The sequence below is a fragment of the Cyprinus carpio genome, chromosome B18, assembly GCF_018340385.1.
Source record: "Cyprinus carpio isolate SPL01 chromosome B18, ASM1834038v1, whole genome shotgun sequence".
Lineage (NCBI taxonomy): Eukaryota > Metazoa > Chordata > Actinopteri > Cypriniformes > Cyprinidae > Cyprinus > Cyprinus carpio.
Window position 1 is genome coordinate 485,804 of NC_056614.1, and position 10,026 is coordinate 495,829.

Consider the following 10,026-nt stretch of genomic DNA (forward strand, 5'->3'; position numbering starts at 1 on the left):
CCACACACACAAACACAGAGATGCACACACACACACACACACGCACACAAATGCATACAAGCAAAGTCAGACAGTAAACTTTATTTCTAAAGCACTTTATACAAATTCTGATTCTGCTGCTGCAGCTCAGTAGCTTACTGTAAGTCAGTTCAAGATTGATTCAGTTCAGTTGCATAACTGTGTAAGATTCATCAGCTGTACATACATACAGTATATTCAGTGTGTATGTGCATATGTATGTACAGTATGTGCGAGGGCACTCTGAACAAGCAAAGACTCACCAGAGTAGTGTTGTACATTTTTCACATCTGTGTTAGTGGTGTGTATGTGGCTAATTATTTTATTCAGAGTTACTATGCAAAAATACCATTTTTGGATATTTAAAATAGTTTTGAAGGAAGTGTTTGCTTGTTTTGCATATTGTGTGTGTGTTTTGTGGTTGTGTGTGTAGAGTTTTGAGAAATGGAGCCATAGTTTCAAAAACTGTGTGTAAGCATTATGAAAAAACTATATCATTGTGTTAGATTTTTATTGACTACACACAGAGTTCTGCTCAGCAGAGGGCGCCATTTCTTCTGAGCTTCTCATCTTCATGTCCAGCTTCTGTAAGCAGATCATTCTGTGTAATACTCTTGGTAGGAGCTTTACTGACTGTTCTACCAGTGCTTTGGGGTTGGGGCTGAGCTATTTATAAAGCATTGTAAACGTAAAAAAAAAAAAAAAAACTTCCACAGTAATTAGACATAAAATAGCACCATATAAAAAGTCATAAACAATATACAATAAAAAACTTCACATGTCACACACCAAATCTGCAAAACCATACACTAATTCACAGCCTTTGACTCAGTTTTCAATTTCATAAAACACTTTTTGTAAAACACAACACACAATTCTCTATGTAACACACACAGATCTAACAGAAAGTATCTTGATTTCCTTTTTCAAACACAACCAGCCATGCTTTAGAATAAACACACATCTACATAACGACACATGCTTGATGTGTTTCTTTTCTTTCATACTGTGTAAAACTGTATTCACAACCACAAATGCTTACGGTAAAAAAAAATTGGTTTCAATCTTGTTTTCCTGTTTACCGTGAATTTTTCAACATCTCTCTGCTAATAACTTTCAACCTTGTACAGAAATGTACACAAGAGCTCATGAAAGAAGAGCTTTAGATTTTTAATAACTGTGTGTATATCATATATCCAGGAATATAATATTATGGCAAAGGTGTTTGCAAGAAGAAAGCATAAGAAAGCTCTTCTCATGAGCACAGATCCACAGGTAGACCGCTGGTACCTCCAGTGTCCATGTCATGGTAATTAGGGTCCAAGCCGCGGTCCAGCATTTTGGAGAGTTTCTCCAGCTGATGATGTTGGATGTAATCTATGAACCTCCTCAAGTTGGCCTTGAGAGAGAAAATATGAAGGAATATAAAGAAAGACGTCAAAATCCTTCTGTCAGAAGCTGTTAGACTGTATTCTTAAAGCTATTAGATACATAAATACTTGCTAAGACACATCATCAGATACTAGCAGATACTGTCACGCAACAAAACACATCCGTTTACAGGTAGCTACATTACTGGGTGTAACTTGAATAAGTGTTTTTGCTCATGTAGATTACATATAATTAATTAATTCACTTTAATCAGAGGATTGTGATTAAAATGAGCTCAAACACAGGTGCACAGATGTCGACACGATCCTCACAGATGTGTAGCTTCATAAGCGTCATTTTGAATTATTCAGCAATAATTATTATTCATAAAAAAGGAATAATTCAAAGTGATTTCTAAGATGAAACAAGAAAGGACATCTATGCTCTCACCTTTGTGTGAAGTTTGTCAATCTGCTTCTCATCTGCTGATCGTACAGTCGAAAGTAGTGAAAGTACAGTACAGTAGTGAAACTGTAGCACACAGGTACAAAGAAGCGTCACAGGTTTTTATTCCAGCAGTTGCAGGTTAACAAGTATTTGGAAACTCTTAGAACAAAGAATCATTTGGTTCCTGATGTCCTGAGTTGTGTTGCTTGAAATACTGGGAAAGTGTGTTGCATTGCTCTGCTCTGTACCTCCAGAGACGGGATGTTCTCACAGGCCAGCTGTGGATATTCTGCAACGAGATGCTCTTCATCCAAGAACTGGCCGCTGCTGGCGTAGTTTAGCACATCCTTCAGACGCTGTCTGGCGGCCCACACCGAGGCACTGGGGTCAAACCTCACCACCTTCTGTGAGGCTTCGCTTCAGTACAACGCTGCTTCACACATCAAGCACAAACTATTGTATGTCAATCATAAACATAATCACATTACATCTGCTCATTTCTCAACAGCTGCTTCTGTTTTTTTGTTTTTGTTTTCAACAGCTTACACACAGAATCTTTACTTGTTAAATTGGGTTCACACACCTTCAGTTGAAAACACTGACAGGTCAAAATATGAATGAAAATTTGATTTCCTTATGGACTCTCTGATCAATAAAGCCTCACATGTGACTCGTTGAGTCAAAACGGCTTCAGTCATGAATCAAGCACACAGTAAACACACACACACACACACACACACACACACACACACACACACACACACACACACACACACACACACACACACCGTCTGCACACTCTAATGACCAGTGAGTGGCTCTGGACATCCGTCATGCGTTCTGTTCTGATCGTCTCATAGATGGCCTCCTCTTTGGAACTTTCTGAGCTGGACTCCTGAGAACGGTTTGAAACACTCGAGGCCATCTCATCCTCGCTGGACGTCAGGCTCCGCGGCACAGTCCACTCCACTTCAGCTGAAAACCAAAAGATTTGTGATTGAGTGCTTCTTCTTGTTGCCAGTAAATTAAAAACAAATTGATAATCCTCATAATCCAGGAACTGACTGATCAATCAGACTGAAAAACAAAACAATCCATCCAAATGACATTTTGATCTGATGGTAAAAATCAAAACTTTTCTGACCAAAACTCACTCTAACTGATTCTGAACACTGTGAATATCGCTTGCAATAGATCTGTTGCACATGGCTGAAGAGACCACTGCACTCATTTCATCAATGCTTAGATTGATGCATTAGTAACATAACCTAACAATGGACAACAAATCTTAACAACATTCATTCATATTGATTAGTGCATTATACATGCATGCAGTTAAGTGTGCTAGTTGTTCCAAACCTGTATGAGTTTCTTTCTTCTGCTGAGCATAAAACAAGATATTTTGAAAAATGTGGGTATTACAAAAAATGCAGTTATATTATATATATATAGACAAAAGATTAATTCTACACGTCAGGTTATGGCGTAATACTTTGGGTTACAGAGGTTTTTTTTTCTGCCCGTGTCCATTACAGTGACTCAAACACATGTAAAGAACATTAAACTTTGTCAATTCAAATACTTCTCCAACTTTATCTTCATTGTTATAAAGTTTTGATCATAAACGCTTGTCATCTGATCAGTTAAACAGAGGTAAAGAAGTTAATCATATGTTTTTCTTCCTTCTTCCTCTTGCATCACTCCAGGAAAAACAGCATCGAAACATTAAACATAAATCTTCAGGGTAAAAGTTTGTATCCGAACACAAGAGGGCAGCAGAGCATCCCTACTGCACTCATCACTGAGGAACAACACTTGTAAAGCTCCAAAACTCAACTTTGTTTGAAATGCATTTATAACTATTTAAAAATAACTATACTGTTAAAGTTCACAAACAAAAATATATCAATAAATAAAATGCTGCCAACCCTCAAACAATAAAAACAGATTGAAATCAACTCAAAAAAGTGGTTTGCTACTTGTGGATTCACATTTATGAATATGGTTGTTGCAAAAGAGCAATATAGTTGTTGTTGTTGTTGTTGTTTTTACGCTCTCATTTCATTTTACTAATTCTGAACAGTTTAAAAGTTCTTGACATCTAAAAACTGAGCTGAAACAGCACATATCCTAATGTTTGAGAACAATAATACTGATCAGTTTAACAGGGAAGGGAATCCAGCAGTATAATTGCATTTTCACTCAGTAATTATTTCTATATTCTAATAACATGGGATTTTAAGAATATATAAGTATATAGTAGCATTATAAAAATATATAATTTTGTCTTTGATGTAGTTTTCATCTGTACGTCTAGTAGTTAGTGTGGAAGTGTTTCTAATCATGAACTCTGACCTCAGTTTGCTCTGCAAACATATTCCTGTTCGTCCAGATATGAAACGATAGAGCAGCTTAAATTACCTCTGCTCTGTTCTATTCTTTCTAATTGGCATTAAATATTAAACTCCCCTCCTCTGTTTTAATGGTAAAATATAATAATAATAATAATAAAATAAAAATGTTTGCATGAATTTGTAATTGACATCAAGCCAGAGAGGTGAAAACACAAGCTTTGAAAAACATAGATATTGACAGGCAGGAGGTTTAATTATCCATACTAATTATACTTATTAATAATAATAATAATAATAATAATAATAAGCTAAAGTAATAAAACGATGACCAATCTCTCTCTCTCTCTGCTATATTGTACATGACAGCACTGCAAAATAAATCAGACAAATACATGAAAAGTCAAGTGAAGTATTTGAATTACATTTACATTATTCAGTTATCAGACGCTTTTATCCAAAGTGACTTACAAATGAGGAAAACAACAAGAGAAGTGCTAATGCAGAGTTTCAAACACCATCCAGAATAACAAGACAGAACTATATGTCAGCTTATTCTACAAACCCTAACCCAATAATCTCCTAATACTCTAATGACTGCTAGTTTGCATATAGTTATACAGTTACTTATAGAGTCAAATGAATATGCAAAGGACACAATCAAAATAAAGTGTATTTGGACTTTTAGAGTTGTTTCATAAGACTGAACTTCACTGCATGGCCATTGCTTTCCTCTCATTCTGACTTAAATAGCCAGTCCTCCTCCTCTTCCTTCCTTCATCCTATGCATTGGGTGTAAAAATAGCGCAAAGTATGCAGGCGTGTAAATAGCGTGTTCCCACTGTGCGTGGGCTGGACGTGTTTGTAGTGTTTGGAGAGAGGGCACATATGCCTGCGGGACAGACAAACCCTGAGCACCCACCCACACACACACACACACACACACACACACACACACACACACACACTCACACAGACAGACACACACACACTCAGACAGACACACACACACACACACACACAGACACACACACACACACACACACAGACACACACACACACACACACACACACACACACACACACAGCTCCTGCTGGGCTCTTCATCATCCTCATCCTCAGCTCCTCCGCTCTCCTCAGTTCTTCACAGGCAGCTCACAGCACTGGTAGTTTTGTAATTTAAAGACGATGCGATTGGCAGCAGCAGCATCTTGGTGAGTCACTCAGAAGGGACTGACAGTGCGTTTCTGCCGTTTATCGTGCTGCATTGAGCGTGGGAGTAAGTGCATGCAAATAAGTCTGAGCATCAGCCGTTTGACAGGCTTTTTGCTGTGAAGCTCCATCAGGATTCAGAGGCTCATTTTGACTGATTCAGCGGGTAAAATACATATTGGACACATCACCATTTTTCTCAGTTAATGTATTTCTAAAGCTGCTGTTGACTTGAAATGTTCACCAGATATCGGTAACAACCCAACAAATCCATACATATAAAGAAAACAAAACAAATAAGTTCAGAAATTAAGTTTGAAGCATGACAGCTGGTTTGAGCTGGTTTAAGCTGGTCCTTAGTTGGTCCAGATCTGGTTATAAGCTGGTTATGAGCTGGTTTTAAAGCTGGTCATGTGATGGTGCTAAGCTGGTCCTAAACAACAGCTCAGGACCAACGAAGGACCAGCTTAAACCAGCTTAAACCAGCTTTAATGCTTCAAAACATATCTAACCAGCATATGCTGTTTTTTTTCAACAGGTAATGTATATACTGGAGTGTGTTCATGATGTTTGAGGACACAAGTCTTTTTATATTATGATGTGTATGATATAAACCCTGTGGATCATCGCAGAAATGACTCCTCCATATGGAAAATCTGAAAAAAAGGAAATAGGGTAATAAAGCTTGTCATCCTGTTTAAAGTATTGTTTCAGTTCAATGCACCTCTGTTCCTTCCCAATGCAGTCCATGAGAGGAAGCCACGTCCTCTAAAGAACGGAGCTCCTGCATAAACACTGGTATATTTCACATACTGGAAGTTTACATCACATCTAATGAGGCAAATATCCCGGGACAGACACACATAAATATGTATAACTAGCTGCTGCTCAGGTCTGCCTTGTTATCAGCAGGGTTTGCTAAACATTTTCAAGGCTATTTCAGCAATTAGATGAATAATGCAAACACAGATCCTCACAAACTGACCCCGCTCTTCACTTATGTGTGTGTTTAAAACCAAGAACCTGAGGCGAACAGGGAACTTTTTTTTCCTTTTTGTAATGTTCTACTTTATTATCATTATCAGTGACCAAGAACTGAAAAGGAGTAGACACCTACTGTATTTGTAATGTGTTTTCCCCATCATCATCATCATCATCATCTTCTTCTTCTTCTGGAAGCTCCAAGGTCCATATGGAGAAAAAATAAACAAATAAATAAAAGTTGTTCCTGAACAGTTTAGGAACAGCGCCACCTAGGACTGGAAGTGTCTGTCGATAGTGTAAATATACTCAAACAGTGCAGGAGTGCTTAAAGTTTTTGACACATCAGAGCAATAAAGAAAGATCCATGAATGAGAAAATAAAGCACAGGTACTTTATACAGACAGCATCTGATCCTGAACTCAGTTCTCTTACGTGGCTTATTGTGCTTGAACGGACAAATACACACAGAATAATGTCAAAATGCCAGCCGTGTGAAGTATTAAACACAGTCAGTTATGTGTTAAATAAACGTAAACAACCGGATGTGTGTCAGGATGCAGTCTTAAAGTGACAGCAGCCTAATAAACATGTCATTCATGTTAATCAAACAACAAAAACCAAAGAGAGAATCGCTCACTGCTCTTGACTTAATAACGTCTTTAGCTTTAGTAGGAATACAGTATATGTATATTTATTCATGCAGTGATGACTGTTTACTGTTTTGCAAGTTTATCTTTTGATGTTGTATTTATCCTGTTGTTTGTTCCTTTGCATCTTTGTGTTTGCATATTTTTTAAATGACAAAAATATGTTAATCTGATATAGGCACTGTTATCTTGAAATAAAAAGTCTCATAATGTGAAATAAGACTTTAGTTATGTCTCCCACCTCATTGTCTAGTTAAGTATTTCTCATCAGGCATTATATTGTGAAATATGTCTATATTTTTGAGATCATCGATGGTAAAATTGTCTTTAAAATAGTCATGCTTTTGTAAGCACACATCGAAACTAAATATTATTATATAGTTCATTAGTATTCCTAATTTTTATTTGAATTATTAGAGAGAGTTTGTTTTAATGAGTATATCAATAACTAGGCCTATATTAAAATTACGTGAGTCAAGGCTAGAGATAAGAGGAACAGGAGTGATTTTTCCTTCCTCAGTGAATCCTTTCCTCCCCGGAGGTTCGGTGCTTTTATCCTGGTTTGACTCGCTCATCTCGAGCCCCTCCGGGCCTGGAAATCTGTGTATTAACTCCACTACACAAAGTGGAGCCCTCAGAGGACGCAGCCAAATAAAGACATTCATTAACAGCCAGCTTTGCTAATCTTATTCTATCTAATATGATGTGTGTATGCAGGACTTTTACTGAAGCAGGGAAATGCAATAAAGAAACATTCTTCTGTCTTCATCGTTACAGCCAAGATCCAAAATCTGAATTTTTGCTTTTGCCTCTGCTGTTACCGTTTCTGTTTTCTTGAATTTAGAGCATGTCTAGATATCAGAGGTAAATGACAGGTGAGGGCTTTGAGACATTTTGAAATGGACAGAGCTGCGGACAGGAAAAACAGTCAGGACTGTTGTTAAGCTCTGTGTGCCGCGTCACATTCAGCAGATAATGTAACGTTTTCCAGCAGCTGAAGGAGAAAGCGATGGAAGAGCAGTCAGGAGGTCTTCGGCTGACTGACTGTGATGCAGACAGAAGTGAGAGTTTAAACATATATTATCTATAGATCAATCACAAGTTGAAGTCATTTGCATTTTTAAAAGAACAAGAACCAACATGCATATTCTCACAAACACAGTCACATTCTTCTATGATCTCTTCATTAATGAAGTCAATGAGATATGATTTTTTAATGAAATGGAAATCAATGCTGTGTTTCCTTGCCGAGAAAACCAAATGAATCCCATTTTCCAATTAAAAACTCTAAGAGACCATGGATTTAGTGCGAAAGCTGATGAAGATGTTTCTCCAGGATGATTTGAGCATCTTCACTGTCTTTACAAAGAGTCAGACATTTATTTATTTGATTAGAGCGCTAAATACTGCAGAACCGGAAATATGTATTATTATTATTAATCCTCAAACTTTCTGGGTATTTCAGGTTTATTCCCTGACTTTTGGACCTCTTATATTTGATATATTCACAGGCTGACTGAGCATCTGCGAGAGAGTCTCTAGAGAAATGCTTCACACATTTATTCACAGCTGTCATAAACATAGTTGCAAATTCTGCTCACTATCCCTCCGGAGAGGAGTCGAACCTCGCCGGCATCCGTGAGTCTCTCCGGCTCTCATCAAAGGCATGCACAGGTTCTGTATTGTTCTCTATCACTCATCTTCTGTGAGGTTTATAAAACCCAAAGGCCTTCAAACAAGGATCTGGGGAAGATTTGAAAATGTTTTTTTTTTAGGGCTGCCAAAGTTTAAACCAGTGCTTCCCAAACCTGTCCTGCACTTTTTGTATGTCTCCCTTATCTAACACACCTGATTCCACTCATCAGCTCGTTAGTAGAGACCACAAGAACTAAATTGGGTGTGTCAAGGTGAAGAAGAAGCAGAAACAATTAAACCATCTCATACATCAAACATTAAATAGCATATAAATCAAAACTGTCTAAGGTTACAGAGTGAAATGTTGATGCAGGAAGTGGTTTAGATGGAAGCAATCAACTCCACCGATGTTTTGATCATGGATGTAGTCTTTGACAAAAATGCCATTTTCTCAGCTTTTTGTCCAACATAGGGTTTCATAAAACCGATTATGAAAATGCTGGTGGTGGCTGGCAACTTTTTATAAAAACCCACTGGAGGGGAAAGAGTTAATAATCTGCGTTGGCTTCAGTACAGTGACAATATAAAATCCAGTTATTTATTTTGAAAACAACACATCGTCTTTATAACAGCACAGTCAATGTTTTTCCTATAAATGGATCTTACATGTAAATACACAGTATTCTTTCTATTTTAGCAAGCAGATCGCAAGCAGACAACCTGCCAGCCCTTCCCATAATGCCCGGCGAGAGATGAAAGCGTGCGGTCCGTTATCCACATCAAACGCTCCTCACACAGGTGCATCCAGGTAACAGAGTTCACAGACGGATCCGCTTACACAGACAGGTCATTGGGGTCGTGACCTTTTGATCTCACGAGGACCGCTGGAAGCAGAAGCGGTTTCTATGGCGAGCTCTAAAGGATGCTACAGTGACAGTAAAGTGTCCCAGAGCTGCTGCACCCTGCGCTGTGACCTCTGACCTCTGACCCCTGCTGACGGCTGCCATTGTGGAGCGACAGCCAGAGCGGGGGCTTCTTTTGTGGGACGAGTGTGGAATAACAACAGGATCTGAGTGAAGAACTACAGGAATGCTGCGGGTTCAGCACACGCATAACTCCTGTACCATAGAAAATTATTTCGACTTGTCTTTGTGGTTAGTGTGGAGCACATGAACAGTGTCATGAACAGCAAGGGAAAGATGGAACTCATAGTTTTGTTAATGCACGTACATTGATGTCCTGGAAGAATATTACTAGTATCTTAAACACAACACGATGAAAGATCTCATTCAAAACCTGGTAAAATATCTGTGAAGAAATCAATATGCAATATTCTTTATATTAAACGCGGTATACTGTGA